The sequence below is a fragment of the Adiantum capillus-veneris genome, chromosome 29 (genome assembly GCF_014529385.1).
Source record: "Adiantum capillus-veneris isolate H3 chromosome 29, ASM1452938v2, whole genome shotgun sequence".
Lineage (NCBI taxonomy): Eukaryota > Viridiplantae > Streptophyta > Polypodiopsida > Polypodiales > Pteridaceae > Adiantum > Adiantum capillus-veneris.
Window position 1 is genome coordinate 112,802,772 of NC_140959.1, and position 18,846 is coordinate 112,821,617.

Below are 18,846 nucleotides of genomic sequence, written 5' to 3' on the forward strand. Positions count from 1 at the left end.
CATACTTATAGCATGCTAACGATAGAAGGCTTTGGCACATGTCGTAGTGATGCACGTTAGACTTGCTATGTTAACATTTTGGTCTTTTTTTTACCCATGACACAAATATTTTTGTATTGATTTGTTTGATAGGCAATTGTTTATCTGATAAATCAAGAACTTTACTTGGCTTCTGTTGACAAACTTGGCCATCTCATCAATCATAGACAAAAAATGCAAGCACCAAACATGAAAGAAACAACTAAAATTACACGAAACAAAGATTGGGTACCAACCATCCCCTCTATCAATTTTGCGTATTTGCTTTCCACCTCTTATTATGATGAATCGGCTCAACTTTACAAGAAGAAATTAAATTATATGTAGATTAAGTAATCTAGAGAAGTTGAGAGCGCGGATGAAGATTGATAGAAGTAAAAAGAAATTAAAGATCCAAAAGTGTAAATTTTGAACCTATTGCTGTAATGGAGCTTTTAGGGTACATTGGCTTTGAAAGGGGGTAAAACATCAAGCCACTTGATCAAGGCTCCTACAAAGCCTCGATGCACAAAGCCACATATTGATGAGGGAAAAAACTTGATAAAAAACCACCATACTAAACAGTTGATACAATATGAAAGGCCTTCGGGAAAAATCTCTCCCGAGGGAAAGAGGGAACCAGCTATGGCATAGAGGTATACTTTTGAGGATGACCAGATCCCAACTAAGAAAACTGACCTTGCCAAGGAATGCATGACTGAGGTAGTGGCAACCTACTTTCCTTGACACCAAAAAGGGAATTTTTTGTATGTATAAATAATAAGTAATATTTGTTTTTTATCATGCTTCCACTCTTTCATGGTGTTACAAGGTTAAAAGTTTGATAGTTCACAAAAATTTAGATCTGTGCATTATAAAATTTCTAGAGATTTCAAGAGGTGAAATTTAGATTTGTTGATCTGAAGAGCCTATTTGGCAAAAGAGCTTCGCCCGTAGATCATGCTTAGACATGTTCTAAAAAACATCTTGACAGATGATTGGGAAGAAGGCACATGTTTGATACTACAGTTTGGATAATTTGGGTGATTACAAACATCTTTTGAAAGAAAAACCCGTAGGCTCAATACGCAATTTTGGGGAAGGAAAATGGCAAGAAATAGGTTGTCTATTTTGGACTCTTTTTAGAATCTATGAATTAGAGAGATGAAGCAACAACGGTAATCGTGTTGAGTCATCCTATGAGGATCTAGAGGGGAGTAACTTTTCAGTTCAAATAAATACATGACTTGACTTGTACAAGACTGAAGTTGGTAGTCTTGAAGCTACTCTACTTGGAGGACCTGCTCTTTTGCTTTCCCAACATTCGGAGGTTCTTCACTAATTGGTTCTGTCGAAGGATCACTGACATACAGCAGTAGCAGGCTAGTATAACAAGCAATATGGATTCACTAGAGCTGTGGAAAATCCTATCCAAAAGTCACATCATTGACTTAATTTAAATCTCAAAGTGGCCATAAAATACTTATTGGTAAGTTTTTATCAGTGACTGCCGATTGGCACTTGGTGCCGGCCGGTTACACAAATCATGTGCCATTTGTGTATCAAAGAGAGAGACAAGAGGAGAAGAAGAAGAAGAAGAAAAGAATTTTAACGTCGTAGGAAACTATTCCAAGAGACCTTAAAGATCTATCCGACGAGAGAGAGAGAGAGAGAGATGACTAATTGATGTCTTGCTTCCACATCTACGAGGAAATCCTCTTGCACACTTGGGTGATAGAAAGGTTATACCATTTTGCTCTTCTTATCGACGCGCGCGCGCGCACACACACACACACACACCTACACCTGAGAAGAAGAGAATTTTGCGTCGTAGGAAACTATCCCAAGAGACCTTAAAGATCTATCCGACGAGAGAGAGAGAGAGAGAGAGAGAGAGAGAGAGAGACACGACTAATTGATGTCTTGCTTCCACATATGTGAGGAAATCCTCTTGCACACGTGGGTGATAGAAAGGTTATACCATTTTCCTCTTCTTATTAGTGCACACACACACCCGAAAAGAAGAGAATTTTAACGTTGTAGGAAACTATTCCAAGAGACCTTAAAGATCTATTTGACACTAGAGAGAGAGAGAGAGAGAGAGAGAGAGGAGAGAGAGATGTCTTGCTTCCACATCTGCGAGGAAATCCTCTTGCACCAGAAAAAAACACAAAATTTGACTAATTGTTGGCATCAGTTTCAAATAACTTGTTTTGTAGAGGAGTGCTTACCAACCCACATAGTAACTAGAGCGCTAGTTGAGATTGTGAATATAGTGAATGCAAGCTGCAATTCATCCACAAAACAATGGGTTAGGGCTTAGGTTACACACACACACACACACACACACACAAAGAGTCGTGACTAAAAAGCACTTGTGATTAATAGCATGTTATGGCTGTCTTTTAAGTGAGCATGTTTTGTGAGTCGTGTGTGCAAGTTTGGGCATGTCGGTGAGTGTGTGCGAGGGTGGTCGTGTGACTGATGTGCCTAATGTGTGTTTGGACAGATGGACATGAATGCTTCATAAAGCAAGTAAAAACTTTAAGTGGCCATGGACATATCACACCTAGGGAGATAAAGGTTGATGGTTCATTGCCTCCTCCCTCCTCTGTGTGAAAAGTTCTAAGCTTTAATGGTTTACTTCACTCCTTACAAAGCACAAACATTAAATCAATATAGTTTTTGAAAGCTCCAATGCAACAACATTTGTGAGAAGATAGTTTTAAGCTCCTCTATTGATCCCCCCAAGAAAGCCCTTAATTGAGGTAGTGGATAGTTATTAGCCTAGATCCTAGAACTTAATATATTAATTCCTTTGTATGAATTCACATTGTTAAAATGGTTCTAAATTTAGAAAAATTGAATAATCTCTTGAAATACTCCTCAAAAGTTTCTCATAGCATGTTCATCCATTGTCTTCCTCGTCCTCATGCCATACTTCCTTGATTATGTGCGGGACTTGCGATTATTTGTTGGGCATCTGCAAGGCTAGAAAACTAGACAAAAGGTAACAAGGGCAGTTAGTTCTTGTTGTCTTTGCCTTCAGCACATCACCAGCAATAGTCTTGTGTATCGTGTTAAGTAATTTTCAATTTCTAGCTTTCGCAATACCGGTCAAAGACACGGCTCGCTGCTTGCACAACTTCCCTTCGACTCACCCTAGTTTTGATTGAGGGTACTTGCCCTATAGGATTCACTCCTAATAGCTTCCAAAGAATAAATTCGATACATACATGTGACATAGTGCAAGGGAAACACCAAGAGAAGAACTTACTATGTGTATAATTATCATAAACAAGGAGATGTAGAGAGGAAGCAAACAAGGAATACCCTCATATGAAAAACAAGCCCATTAGGACCCATAGAAAAGCACAAAAGTTACCTTAGAAAGCTCTGCTTGAAGATACTTGGGTTTATCGGCATTGTCCCCAGCAGCATTGATCATTTTCCCGAAGAAGATGAAGAATGCCGGCTGCACAAGGCCGAAGCAGAATGCTCCCAATGATCCAGCTATCATGAGGAGCCAGTCCCATTTGTCGGAGGCTGCAGAAAGCATGCGGAACAAAGAGACGGGGGTGGTGGTGACCGCATCCTGATCATCTTTTTCATCGTGATCATCCTCCTCATGGGGGTCATTGTGGCCGTCGACATTGTTGTCGTCATTGGTCGCATTCACAGCTTCCGTCCCGTGTGCTGGAGAGGAAGAAGGGGGGCTGGGAGGGGCTACTTTCCGTGCTGGTTCAGAGGGTTGTGAAGCTTCTGATGTGGTGGATACGTCGTTAGCGCTGAAGAAGGTGTCGGAGGCAAGCGGGTCATTGCCTGCTGCCGCCGCAGCAGCGAAGAGGGGGTTGCGCGCATACTTCATGGGGGCATCAGGGGGTTCTCTTCCCCACACAGAGAGGGAGGTAGAGTGAGAGAGCGACTTTAGTGGGCGCGGGCGCGGGCGCTCCTCCATGTCCAAAATGCGAGCGACAGCAGCAGGGTCTGAGCAAGGGCGGGGTGCTCATCGTGCTTTAAAAGGCCGGCTCTCTGCTAGGCCTTTCCGCCGGCACGCACACATGCACACATCCTACACGACAAGCTTAGGAGCATTTGAAGAAACTAGTGACATATTCTCTGCACAAAGTCTTTTTTTTTTGGGCTACATAAGGCCATAGTAAAACATGGAATCTTGGGAGCAATTGTAGACCGTTGGATACAGCTTGTCGTCGATAAATGTCACATGGCAACTACATGATGGCTAACTTGTTTCCTTCCTATTTCTTAAGTATTAATAGGTCAATCGATGCATAGTTATCTGTTACCTTTTGAAATAACTGTGTCTCATGCATGGTCACGTGTACCAGTTATGTGTCTTGTGTGCAACTATGCAAGTCTTTTTGTAACTATGCTGAATTTGGCATACAAACATCCAGTTTTTTTCGAGCTCTGTATAATTATCCCATACCAACCGGTAAAATTCTCCTAATTCCTTTGTCAAATGTTGAAGGATTTGCTCGTTCTTACACTACAATATGTTCAAGACAAGAAGTGCTCAAAATAAACCCTTTTTTTGATGACTTGGAAAACCTAGACAAGGAAACCTTCAAAGGTAGATTGATTAGAGTGGCTTAAGCCATCAGGTGTAGGCGTAATGAGGCTAAGGTTCTACATAAAAAAGCTATAATTTTTGTACTTTTTCTCACCTTCAAAGTTAAAATTTAGAATTAAATTTTAAAATTTACATGTAGGATTACATTACATTGAGTTCTTTTTTTTCAATCATTGATAGGAACCAACTAGTAAGAAAAAAGGACACAATTGAAATTATCTTGTTATTGTGTCAAAAGTTTAAGAATTTGTCGGTTTTTAAGTCATTATATGTGAAAATGTTGCTAATTGTCATCAAGACAAGCTTGAAATCTACCCGGGATTTTGAAATTTCAACCTAAAGTCTAGGTCTCATGAATTCCTATCCCATGGAGCTTGGAAAACTTGATGATTAAAAAGTTTCCTATTCAAATCCTTGTTCTCTCTCTCTCTCTCTCTCTCTCTCTCACACACACACACACACACACACACACATTCAATTCCAAAGCATTAGAATGGTGATATGCCCTTCTTCTATGTGGCTTATTAGTGGCAACAAAATAATACTCTTATGTCATCCAATTATTCGAATCTTTCAAATGTGAAAGAGAGACTAAAGTCTTTAGGTCTATAGACTAAAGGACTTAGAACTACTCTCTCTAACAAAAGACAAGATCCTTAGAGATTTGAAAGAAGGGACGTTGTATATATAGGTCAAAATCCCACATGGAGAAAGAGAATACAACCAGGGTTTGATGCCATGTGATGGATTATACTTAATCCAGGAGCTAACTCCAAAATACAATAAGGGACCACTAGCTCATCCACCAATCAAAACAGTTTGCCTTTCAATAAAACAAACTTCCCAAAGTTTGTTCTTTAGGTAGACAACAAAAATATGTGAATAAGTGAGAATCTAGGTAGTGCCAAACACTTCTTATTTCTTCAACCTTTCCATTGTGGGCAAGGTAATTCAAAAACCAAGATTTAAGATAGTGCCCACAATTTGGCTAAACAACGAATTCTCCAAGGAATAATACAAACAAGTTTTACATTACTAACTCTTTATGTGAGTTCTAGTGCAAAGGGGTAAGGGCTAGGGTAGAGATGCATGCCATTGTATAAATATGCGCATCAAATCCTCCATAGTTGACCCTTAATGTGATTTTAAGGAAAAAAATTACAAAATTTAAACATCATAGCATCGGCACAATCTTCCACTGTTTGAAACATGTAATAAGTGCACTTGGCGGTGCGTAGAAAGAAAGAGTCTTGGGAAAGGATTTGATAAAGCTATGGTAAAATTATAAAATACAAGAGGAAAGGTCTGACAATCTAGAAAAACCTATAAAGTTTGAGAGAGGATGCGAAAGCTGGGAGAGCGATGATTTGGCAACATGCAAAAATATCGCTTACGAAAGAGGAAATGAAGCATGCATATCTTCAGTGAAAATTGCTACACAAATCTTAAGGCGAGTCATGCGAAAGAGTGTGAGAGTGAGAGCGGACATGCTTACCTCCTAGATTAGAGTTCTACATATGCACGCAAGAGAGGAGTAGAGAGATGAGAGACTAGGGCCAACACTATTCCCTTCCACACGAGTCCCTCAATGAACCGATGTGAGCTTATTTATTGATTCGAGAGAGGTTACAAAAATACATATCTCTGTTAATAATAACATAGCTTTATTTGGGTGTGCATCCAATGTTATATGCCGCTCGCTTAGTGAGTGATGGCCCGATGATAGAGATTTCTAAAACCTTATGATAATTTTGAAATCATATTTATTAAACATATTACAATTATCATAATATACTCCCCCATTACGAGAACAAAACTATTTTTAGTTATGTGTCAAGTAAATGATTTGTAAGTCATAGGCTTTGGTTCACAAGATTTAAAAGTGCATGATAATAGAGACCACTTACGCCTTGAGTCATCCAAAACTGATATTTTAGTGTCCCATACTACCAGAATAAGTAGTATGCTTCAGATCTTGACAAATCAAAATGCCATTGATCTTAATCATCATTTCAACAAAGATCCATAAGTATTTATGATGATAATATTTTATATTACTTTTAATCCTTATATGAATATCCGAGAAGGTAAAAGTTATTATGTAGAGGGAAAATCATGTAAGTTATAACATTCTAGCAAAACTTATAGAATATGAGAGGACATGCAACAATTGTGGGCATGACGGTCTTGAAACACACAAAAATACGACATACAAAAGAGGACAATTGAACATGCATATCTTCAATGACAATTGCTACATAGTTCTCATGGTGAGTCATTGGGGGGGAGCGTGAGATTGAAAGCGGACATGCACACCTCCTAGATTAGAGTTCTACATATGTACATGAGAGAGGAGATGAGAGAGAGATAGAGGGAGAGAGGGAGAGAGAGAGAAACACGAACTAGAGTAAGGGGGCCAGAAAAGTGACAACCCCCAAATTTAAGTGACCTCTTCCACTATTTGTGTTACATTCCACATCTAATTTTGTGGGGAGCATCTCATCACTGTGGTTGATGTGTTGGCCAATAAAGCAAAGGTGTTGAGATGAAATATGTGCTTAAAATCATTCATGGGTGTCCTTGTTTCTTTTCCCACGAGCTTCATTTAAAGAACACAAAAACGGGCTACTTTTTTTTTATGTGAGCAGATTTGATCCTCACAAAGAAGATGATTGGCGCAAAAGTCCGTATGCAACTCATGGAATGCAAATCATAGGGCCTCAATTTTATGTCATAACATTGGTGCCCTTATGCTAGGGGCCAACACTACTTCTTTGAGACTTCTTTCCACATGAGTCCTTCAATGAAACCATAAGTGACAAAGCCACCCGATTTGTCAGCTATTATTATGCAGATGCAATTCGAATTATAAACATGATGATGTGAGACACTAGTCTCACTAAGATAGTGAACTCCACCACTCGTAGATAAAATGAGAGAGAGAAGGTCAGAAATGAGCATAGTGTGCTGAATTGTCCACCACCAACCCTAGCTTGTATAAGAAAATCAGTTTCCCTTTCATAACAATCCATGAGACCTTGCCCTTTGGAGCATCTTCCATTATCCCTTGGAAACTATTTCTTCTTTTAAGCTCCCTTGAGTGTAGGCCAAATTCTTAGCTACTTGTTGCAATCCTGAGGTATTACCTAAGGGTTATCACATGCTATCACATGGGTGTACAATAGCTGGATTTTATAAGGAAAAATGAGAGATTTTACAAAGGAATGTCTTGTATATAGGGTCAAAAGGGAAATTTTGGTGCACGTAGGTGACATCTCCTTAGTACTGCTAGTGAATCACCCAGGGTTGCAACCCAAAAGGGTCAAAAGGGAAATTTTGGTGTACGTGGGTGACATCTCCCTAGTAATACTAGTGAATCACCCGGGTTGCAATCCATGGCTAATCGTGGCACCTTCGTCCTTGTGTGCTATACTCACACTTGACATGCCTAGCCATCTAACCTACTTACATACTTACTCTTGGTCTATATTTGGAACCTATGCCTTGTCCAAAGACCCTAGTTATTCCTAGATCTCATAGATTCATTGAATTTTCACTTCCTAATACGTCAAGTTTTAATTGACGTCTAACATTCTCACCCTCTCACCCTCTTAACCTAACTTATTGTCCTCAATGATCACTTTGAAGGGTGTAGTTAGTATGCAAAACCTGTGCTAGATTATAGCTAAAAATCAGTTATGGTCAACTTACCATTTTGTAACGTCGTGTCTTGTCCAGACTTGGACTATATATTTCCCCTTACAATATCTACTTACTAAAAAGCTATAGCTAAAGTCACAAAGTCAATCTAACACTCCCATCAAAGATCATAATTTTTTTAATATGAAGAGTTTTTTAATATTATTTTTAATGATCATAATGGTCATGATATACGGAGTACTTGTTAGTCTATGACTCTCTATGCAGTGAAAATTTTCCTACTAATTTTTCTACCCTTTCAAAAGATGCATTGTCCACAATGATAGTTAATTACCTGGGAGCTAAATTTTTTGCTTAGCTACAATGATACTTGATAGATGTGACCTATACCACACTGTAAAGCAATCAACATAGCTAAGTGAGCTTGTCTTGCAAAAATCTTTGTCTGTTTGACCATAGCACATTGTAAAGAAATCCATGCAGCTTAGGGAATTCCTCTTTCAATAATGTTGGTTTACTTGATCGAAACAATGAAATGGTGTCATCATGAGAATCACAATGACCTATTTACTATTTGTGAGCTCACATTTTTGTATCTTTCTTATTAAATAGCTTGTCTACTGATCTGGTCGAGATGAAGAGTCAAAAAAAGTTCTCTATCACCTTTATAAAATATACTCTACATGCAAGGACCACAACTTAATAGAATCTCCCAAATTCTTTCTTTATATAACTTGCATGTTCTTCGCTAACTTCATAGGAGAACTTTATCAAAAGAAACTAACAATGGTTTGTTCATTACTTTCTATGCAGATGTGTGTACACTTGAGACTATTTGTCTCATAGAATATTGTAATGAGTCAATGTGAAATTGCTCTATCACCCCACTATTTACAAAATGCACTCGATTCCTACTTGATTCTAGGGTTTTGTGGGACGTCTTAAACAACGAAACCACAAGTTTTTGTCATTTGATATGCTTTGTGATTTATTGTCATTAAATCTAATATCTAACCAACCCAAATGATTTTCTCATATTAAACTGATCATTTAATGTGGGATAATAAACGGGAACAAGGGTTAGAATATAGACATGTGCTTACGGATCTATCTCAACATGGGGCCAATGGTAAAGGGGCCCAAATGAGAGGTGGTCTGTCAAAGAGCAAGGTTAACTAATGGAGCTTAAAAGACCTTAGGGTTAGCTTCATTAAAGACCTCCAATGGTTAGTGTTAAAAGTCCTTTGACCTTAGGAAAGCTAGGGCTTATCTTGAGGTGGGAACCCGACCTAAACTTACCTTTGACCTTATGCAAGCTAGGGCTGAGCTTGAGGTGGGAACCCGACTGTTGGGGTTAAGGCCTATGTGCCTTGACCGGTCGCCCAGGTCATGGGCGCCCGCCCACTGTTACCCTATACTTATAGTGAGTATACTGTATAGGGGGAGCTGCCACTTCACAGTCTCCCCACCCACATCGAGTGTGTGTCTCCTTCTCTCTCTCTCACTCTCCGTCTGTGGTGCTCCCCGATCCCCTTCAATTGGTATCAGAGCGTAGGTGCGGAGGGAGCGCGTGTGTGCACAGTCACGGCGACAGCGGAGAGCCAGTTTCATTCCCGAAATCGCGTCCGCACGCGAGCGCACTTTCAAGAGTGCAAACAGGGTTTCGACTTCGGCATCGGCAAATTCAGCTTTCCGAGAGCGTTTCCACCAGGCGTCTTGACATTTTACCCCCCTTTCGAAGCCATTCGAGCCATCAAAAACTTCATTCGAGCTACGGTTGAGGAGCTGCATTTTTCAGCCCTCTTTTGACAGTTTATGCCGCGTTTTTGGATCGAAACGGAGGTTTTTTTGGCATAGCTTTCACACCCGGACTCGGATACGTGTGATCCAGGAGTCTACCTTGGGGTTTTGGCATGCTCCGGACGCACTCGTTATATCAGAATTTTAAAATTCTGAACGCTAAATTTTCTGCAGCAGCAGTTGTTTATTGTGTGTCGAGGATTCCACACATGGTTTGCTCTCAAATGTGAGAGTGATATTTGCTGCAAGTTTCCTCACAAGTGGGAGGATACGATGTATGCCTTATGTGGTTTGATGCTCATGGAGACTAATGTGATTGCATTTTGAGCTCGGCAATGTATGCCTCGAGCATGTTTTTTGGCAATCACAGGTAGAGCAGATATTTGTGTACTAGATTTGCAGGTGTTTGCAATGATGTATGCAAAGTGTGGAGATTGGTGCATGCATTTGGAGTGCGGTTTGATGTACTTTGGTTGCTCATGGTTTTGAGCGTGCAGTCAGTTTGGTTACTGGTTTTGTGGCCGTTTTACTGACGAAACTCTGGCGAAATTTTCCCAAGAGTTTTATGCGTATCATTTATGCGATCTAGGTAGAGATTGCGGGTTGCACTCAGCATTTGCGTGCGGTGTTCTCTGCAGGTGGGAGATTTGTGCGTGTGTATGCATCGATACCGCACATTGTGGGCTTGGTGATTAGCTCATGGGTTTGACAGGCGTACAGTTATCTTGGCACACTCACAGGAGTGAGTATTGTGATGTATGCTTGTGTGGCTACGAGCTAGGTAGCTGGATTTGAGTACTAATGGCTTGAGGTTTTTCAGCAGGATTCAGCTACAGGTTTACAAGTTTACAGGAAGGTTTGAGGGCTTATTTGGGCGCTGAATTTTCAGCCATTGTTTCCTCTTTGCAGGTGTCCATGTATGGCTCAGTTGTAGGCTGATCTGGGACATGTTTGTGACTTGTTTATGCAGTTGTTTAAGAGCTGAATTTTGGGGTTGTTTTGGGACTGATTTGCAGCCATATCTTACAGCCATATTTGCAGACTTTTATTGATGCGATTCGAGCCAGTTTAGGGCTGATTTGGTTGACATTGCAGGAGCTCTATTTTGGAGTGTGTCTCACAGGTTTTACATTGTGTTTCTGGCCATATTGGTAGAGAGTTTCCAGGTGTTGTTGGTGAGGTGGTTTTGCTTTCTAGTTTGCTACATTGTGCTCATGGCAGAGACAGGCGATCGATCAGATTGTGACCTCTCACAGATGCGCGTGTTTGATGGGTCAGACTTTGCGGCATGGAGAGAGTGTATGCTTGATGCATTGACACAGCGAGGGTTGCATCGACCATTGAGTGGTGATGTAGGTAGACCTTCAAACATGTCTGACGATCAGTGGCAAGAGCTAGAGGAGATGGCACTATCTACACTCTCTTTGCACCTTGCGGAATCTGTATATGCTCTTGTTATGTATGAGACTACTTCGAGAGCACTTTGGCGCAGATTACATGAAATGTATGATAGATCTGAGTCATCATGGACTCGTGTGAGACATGTACATTCACGAGCACGCCGACAGGTGACATGTTGGTATTGTGGTCATTCTGGACACGTTAGACGGCGCTGTTTTCGTCGTATGCGACATCGTAGGAGACATGGCAGTATCAGAGATGTATGTAGTGATGCCATGGACTCAGTTGCTTTGACAATTGAGGCAAATGTAGTGTCGGAGTATACTAGTGACGGGGATGTCACTTTTACCTCGATCTATGCACGAGATGCTATACATGTGGATAGTGCACTCCCTTCGCAGTGGTTGCTAGACGCAGATGCTATGTTTCATGTCACGCCGCATCGTGAATGGTTTTGTAGCTATTCTAGCGGGATGCTTGGCAGTGTACATTTGACCGATGGATCGATGCATGCGATAGCAGGTGCAGGAGATGTGAGAGTGTCATTACCGAGTGGTGCATCTTACTTGTTACGACATGTGCGCTATGTACCAGATTTGACAGTCAGTTTGATCTCGATTGGTCATCTTAGAGATTGTGGATGTCAGATTTCGCTACGAGAGCGAGATTTTGTGATGCATTTGGGTTCGCTAGTGATTGCGAGAGGTGCCAGGAGTGGTACAGGTTACCCATTGCATGTGGATCACGAGAGAGACGGTGTTGTCTCTGTGATCATGCAGCCAGGTAGACAGCGAGAGAGCAGGCAAGTCTCTTTTGCTTGTGGGTTGCAGGATGCTTTGCATGGAGTGCAGAGCAGTGACCTTGTTGTGCAGGTTGCGTCTACGGATGCACAGGTAGAGAGGGACAGCTCTCGTGAGTCACATCAGGATGAGTCATCAGAGGTGATGACAAAGATGACTCACATGGATGTTGAGATGTCGGATGTTGTGGAGTCATTTCTTGATATGCTTATGCCAGAGCTTGATGCAGATTCAGGACAGATGGATACTCTTGGTACACATGTGATATGTGGTGGGCACGAGGAGTCACTCCAGAGCTCGGAGTCAGAGTGCCATGGTCTCTATGATAGGGGACAGGATTACCATGAGTTGAGTTCTGAGTTGGAGGTGGCAGAGGTTGCCAGGGTTGCATCAACGTTCGGTGTCCTCATGTATGAGATGCTGATCTCGAGGCCCGACATAGCAGCTGCAGTGGGAGCATTTGCAGCAGGGTTGATTAGTTGTTCGATGACTGATCTCGGCATAGAGCATAGGGGAGGTTTGCAGGTATTGGACCGATACTTGCAGGAGTGCATGAGCTCTTGTAGACTCTTTGCAGAGCTTGGAGCTAGCTCTGTGTGGCTTCCGCAGCGGGATGTTTGTCTATCAGTAGAGCCGGATGCACTAGCTCATCGAGAGTCAGTGGGCATAGGTTGAGAGAATATCTCACCTTCTATTAGTTGTACACTAGTAGATCTTGCTTAAAGGCACATTGGCCTTTAAGTGGGAGGTTGTTGGGGTTAAGGCCTATGTGTCTTGACCGGTCGCCCAGGTCATGGGCGCCCGCCCACTGTTACCCTATACTTATAGTGAGTATATTGTATAGGGGGAGCTGTCACTTCATTGGGGTTAAGGCCTATGTGCCTTGACCGGTCGCCCAGGTCAGGGGCGCCCGCCCACTGTTACCCTATACTTATAGTGAGTATACTGTATAGGGGGAGCTGCCACTTCACAGTCTCCCCACCCACATCGAGTGTGTGTCTCCTTCTCTCTCTCTCTCTCACTCTCCGTCTGTGGTGCTCCCCGATCCCCTTCACCGACCTAAACTTGCATTTGACCTTAGGAAAGACCTTAGGCAAGCTAGGGTTGAGCTTGAGGTGGGAACTCCACCTAAGGTGCTTGTCATGCTTGATGACTAAGGTACTTGAGGTACTTGTCATACTTAATGAGGAAGGTGCTTGAGAAGATTCCCATGCATGGGGGGTAAGGTGCTTGAGTCAAAAAGAGACTCTACAAATTTAATGAGGAAGGTGCTTGAGAAGCTTCCTATGTATGAAAGTCCCAAAGTTAGGGGAATCTTTGACCTAGCCTTCCACTCACCCAAAGGGCATCCCATTTCTCAAAGGGCACATGGGACACATGTCAGACTCTCCCTAAGCTTAACCACATGGTGTGCTTGAATGCTATTGGTTGGGCTAAAGAGGGTTCCAATGAGCTTCTAGTTCCATCCAACAAATATGTAGATATTTTCAAGCTCTCTCTCTCTCTCTCTCAGGAGTAAGGAGGACACTTGTCTGCCCATGTACTTGACTGCATGCTGCATGCGATTGGCTAGGGAGAGAGGGGTCCAATGAGCTTGAAGCATGTGGAAAAGCAACAACTCGCCCCAAGCAAGCAAGGGAGGTGCTAGGGGGATATACACCACACACACACACACTCATTTTGTGGAACGATTCTCACTTGGAAAAAGTTGAGGAACTCCACCTCCTTCTCCAAGCTTGTGAGAAGTGAGAGCCTACACCAACACTCTTGGCTATGAAATGCAAATCCAACCAAGAGCCATGCTTCAATGCTTAAGCTTGTCATCTTCTCCATCTTCATTACTATGCTATTATGTATGCTAGCAAGAAGAGTAATGATAAGTGAGGAACTATTTCTTTCTCCTATGGAATGTTTCGTCTTCCTCTTCCCTATCCTCATTCCCCGCTAGCTCTCTCCACCTTCGAAGGTGTTTGAGGCCTTGGGACTGAGGCTTGGGATAGTTAATGCTTTCTACAAAGTTTATGTTATGCTTGTGATGCATGAAGCTTTCCATCTTCATTGCATCACCTAGGTCACAAGGAACACAAAGATTGTAGTGTACCAAGTCTCTCTTGATGGGAGAAACTATAATATAAATGCCTATTGGAGGGGGGACCGGCTCCGTATGAATCGGGGCCTCAACTATTGTCATGTTCTCTAAACTCTCTCTCTCTCTTGCAAAAGTATTGTTCATGCCAAGTTAACTAAGTACCATGTTTATGTTGCTACCATCAATTAAGTTCACTCGTTATGCTCACAAAGTAATCTCACAAAAGTGCTTCATCTAATTTCCTAATTCCGCTACTCTCAAAATTCATAGGCCATTTTCATTACATTGGTATCAGAGCATTTGGTTTCTCTTTTCTTTCTTAAGAAGAGAGGTCCTTAAGTAGCCTATTAATGGTTGTTTTTGTTAATTATATTAGGGTGTTGGACTGGGATCTATTATCGGTTTTGTTGAGTCCACTATGTGGGATATGGTGCATGCCTTGGGAGCTTTGGTCTTAATAATGGAGTCTTTTAAAACTTGCCTACGGCTTTACCATTATTGAGCCATAAGAAGTCCGAAAGGAGTTGTCCCTCGTCAACTTCGTTATGTTAAAATCACTCCACTACTCTCTATAACTAACCAATTCGATCCGTGGGTGTAGATACTTAAGTGCCTATTTTCAAAGGCTAAGAGGAGTAGCAACTAAGTTTTTGAATTTCCAAAGCATACACTAAGTAAACACATAAGTTTAATTAGCATGGCTGTTAATAACCAAGAGAGTAGAATGAACATTGATAACTTTGATTTTGCACATGAAGGTGCCAATGATGATGATGCCCCCATTTTGTTAATTATGTTGTCACTAGGTTGCAACAAGCTATGGGCAACCCCACTTTGCAAGCCGAAGTTACTCAGCAACTTCGTGCTTATGGGATTTCCTTTCCTCTCGAAGAGGAGAGAGAGCTTACGAGGCCTCTTGATGAGACCCCCAAAAGAAGACTCTCTCCCATACGAGAGGAGGAATCCAAAGGTCAAGAAAGCAATGAATCCCTAAATTCCTCCGAAGATGTGGCTCCAAGAAGAAGGCGGACTAAACGATCGCCAACTCCTCCCAAGAGGAAACGGTTAACCCATAGTCCTTCTCCTCGTAGTTCAAAAGGGAAGAGAGGAAACCAAGGAAGAAAAGGGCAAGAAAGAGGTCACCCTCTTCTCCTTCTTCTTCACCTTCCTCCTCTACCGATGAAATCTATGGTTATTCTCCTAGAGAATATAAGAGGGGAGGACATCACAAATCTTACCCTACATGGCGAAGGTCACAAAAGCTCAAGAAGGTCAAAGATGGAGGAAAGAGTATCTCTTTTCTCACCTATGATGGCACCTTTGGTGCTACCGACAAAGTATTGGCCTTCATCCAACAATTTAATGCGGCCTTTGGAGACGAGGGCTTCAAAGAGTCCTCCAAGGTATGCCATGTAGCTATGCACTTCCAAAAATTTCCTCGTCAATGGTGGGCTAGCCTTCGTGGCAATGGCAAAGCCCCAAAGACATGGAAAACTCTACGAGTTTCCATCATGAAGCAATTGCTTGCAAGTGATGCAAAGGACAAAGTGCTCACCCAATGGCGGAGTTTAAGGCTTCTCTCTCATGAGTCTATCCACAAATATGTGGACAAGTTTTGGGATTTACATCTCAAGGCTACTCTCTTTCAAAAGACAGACTTTGTTGAGCAAAAGCAACAATTCTGTGCGGGATTACCTGAAGAGATGGCCAAGTATGTCAACTCTCAACGGCCTCATTCTATCAACGAAGTAATCCACCATACCATGGTTGATTCACGCATCAATTTCCAACAAGGGGTTAGACGGAATGTCAAGTTGTAGATGGCGGAGATAGTCTCATGGGTGGGAACCGGCTCCTGTGAGACGAACAGCGGATCAGTCACTAATTACCACGGCAATTACCACAGTAACTCCCAAGGCATATAAATAGGATCCATTACATTGTAATCGGGTTGACATTAATCGGGTTGGAATTTGTCGGGATTATTCTGCTTAGCTTTTGATTCATAATCCTTAGTTCCCGAGCTGTTCTTGAGCTACATCATCTTTATCTGTAATCCTAAATACAGCAGTCCAGTGTACTTCAGTCATACATACTTTGTACTCATTCTCTATGAATCTGAATCTGAATTTGAACATCATTCTCAGTACTTCAGTCTGTTTCTCATTTCAGTAGATGTATTCTAGTTCAGTTTCTATCTCATTTTCCAGTTCTACTGCTTGAACTAACACATCACCAGTAGCTGTAAACTTCTAAACACTGGAATCAGCTATCTAAAGAGATCAGCTCCAATTCCATTTTGGCAATCACGGTGGCTAGAGCTGTTGCTCGTTGACTAGAAAACTTATCTCCCAGTTTGAAGTTTTTTAGTTGCAGCAATGGCACCCAAACCCAGTCGTGGCCAGAAACCATCCTACCGTGTTGACCCTATTCCTGAGGAGTTAGAAAGAGACTCTGACCCCAAGCATGAGCTGGTGACTGACACTGAGGCTTAGGAGGAGCACAGTCATGCTGATGAGGCGCAGGACTCACAACATTCTAGTCAGTCCAGACGCAGAAGGGCAGAAAGGGAAGCACGCAAGGCTAAAAGTCTCGGTCCAGGCAGGGGGACGAGGGCGCCAAAGGCAGTAAAGGAAGTCTCCATACTTCCAGTAGACAAGCTAGGGAGGACACAGAAACTGAGACAGAGGCAGATGTTAATTGGGATGCAGATACATACAATTGTAAGAAAAATCCAAAGAGGCATCTAGACACCAAGATGAGAAGAGGAAGGACCAACGGTGATCGTCATGATTACACATCCTCGTTGAAAATCTCTTTTCCCGTGTTTTAAAGGGGGCAAGAAGGATGATCTGAATGTTCACATCCAAGACTTTGAGCAGTATGCTGAGCTGAAAAATATTGATGAGGATGAATGGGGTGAATACTTTCCGCAAACGCTGAAGGACGCAGCGAGGAAGTGGTACTACCATTACCCAGCTTGCCAGCTTAGATCCTATAATAAACTACTTAAATCCTTTAGACTGGAATATTCCGACAACAGAGGTGATGAAGATATTCTTTGTGAACTGGATAAGATTAAGCAGAGGAAATTGGCAGTCCAAAGCTATGTTGAGAAAATCAAAGAGCTGTCAAGGCAGCTGTAGGAACCACCATCGAAAAAGTGACTGCGAGCATGGTTCTTGAATGGCTTTCGCAGCAAGAAGCTTAGGGAGCAAGAGGTGCCAGCACCGACAAAGAAATTCAATGATTTGGTGCAGCGAGCCTTGAAGCTGGAACAACAAGCTAAGAAGGAAAAGGGTCATAAGAAGAGGAGGTCCAGTAGTAGCAGTCCTTCTACTGATGAATCTGATTCAAGCGGAGTTTCTAGTAGTTCTGAGAGTAGCTCCGATGAGAAGACCAAGGATAAGCCTAAAAAGGGGTCTTGGGCTAGGAAGATTGAAGAGATGGCTCGAAAAATTGTTGAGATTAGCCAGACCAGACAACTGGTGAGAAGAATGGAGACTTGGTGTTCAAAATGTAAATCTAAGGACCATGTTTCCAATGAGTGCCCACAGTGTACTTATTGTAAAGCCTATGGCTATCTATGGAATAACTATGGCATTAGGATTCATCATTTCAAAAAGGGCAAAGAATTGTCAGTGGTGGCATTTACCAATGCCGAACTAGTAAGAGTGGAAACTGCCAACGCTTCTCAGGAGGAGAAACCAGGTACTAGTGGTACTGGTACAGGGCGCGACAGATACCAAGAAGGTATTGGCCGGGGCCGAGGGCGTGGTAATTTCTAGAGCCGAAGTCTGAATTGCTATACTTGTGGAAAGTATGGGCATTTTGTAGCTCAATGTCCAGAAACACTTGTGGCTGCGGCTACTGAGGTGAAGATTCTAGAGCCAGTCCCAGTACGAGCAGTTACATGAAGCAAAGGGGCAGTGATTGCGGAAATCCCAGAGATTCCAGAAAAACCAGTCACTGTTGAAAGCAGCAAATGGGCTCAACAGAGAGAGGTATGGAAGGCCAAGGGTAAAGAAAAGGTGGTTGATGAATGGCAGGAGCAGAGAGAACTAGCGGCAAAAATCACAGAGGATTTAGCCAAGAAGCTGCCAGAGCAGCCAGAGAGTTCTGAAGCATGGGTCATTCAAAAGATACCAGCCCAATCTACTGAGATAGATCAGTCAAAGCCCGGCATACCTGAGACCATGTTGGTTGCAGTACAAGGGTTGATTGAAGAGTTGGGAGTTGAGAGAGGAGCTCAAAGCACTAAAATGAAGGAATGGCATTGTGAAGATATTACCAGTTCTTCAAGCTCCGACAACAACTCTGATCATGAGAAAGAGGAAATTCATGTCAAAATCTGTGACAGAATCCAGAAACTCACTGTGGAGTTGGAAGACATCAGAAGAACTTTCCCTGAAGCAGCGAAATTCATTAGACAACGAAGGAAGGCTGAGGTGGAGGCCATGACAATTGACTTGACGACTGTCAGA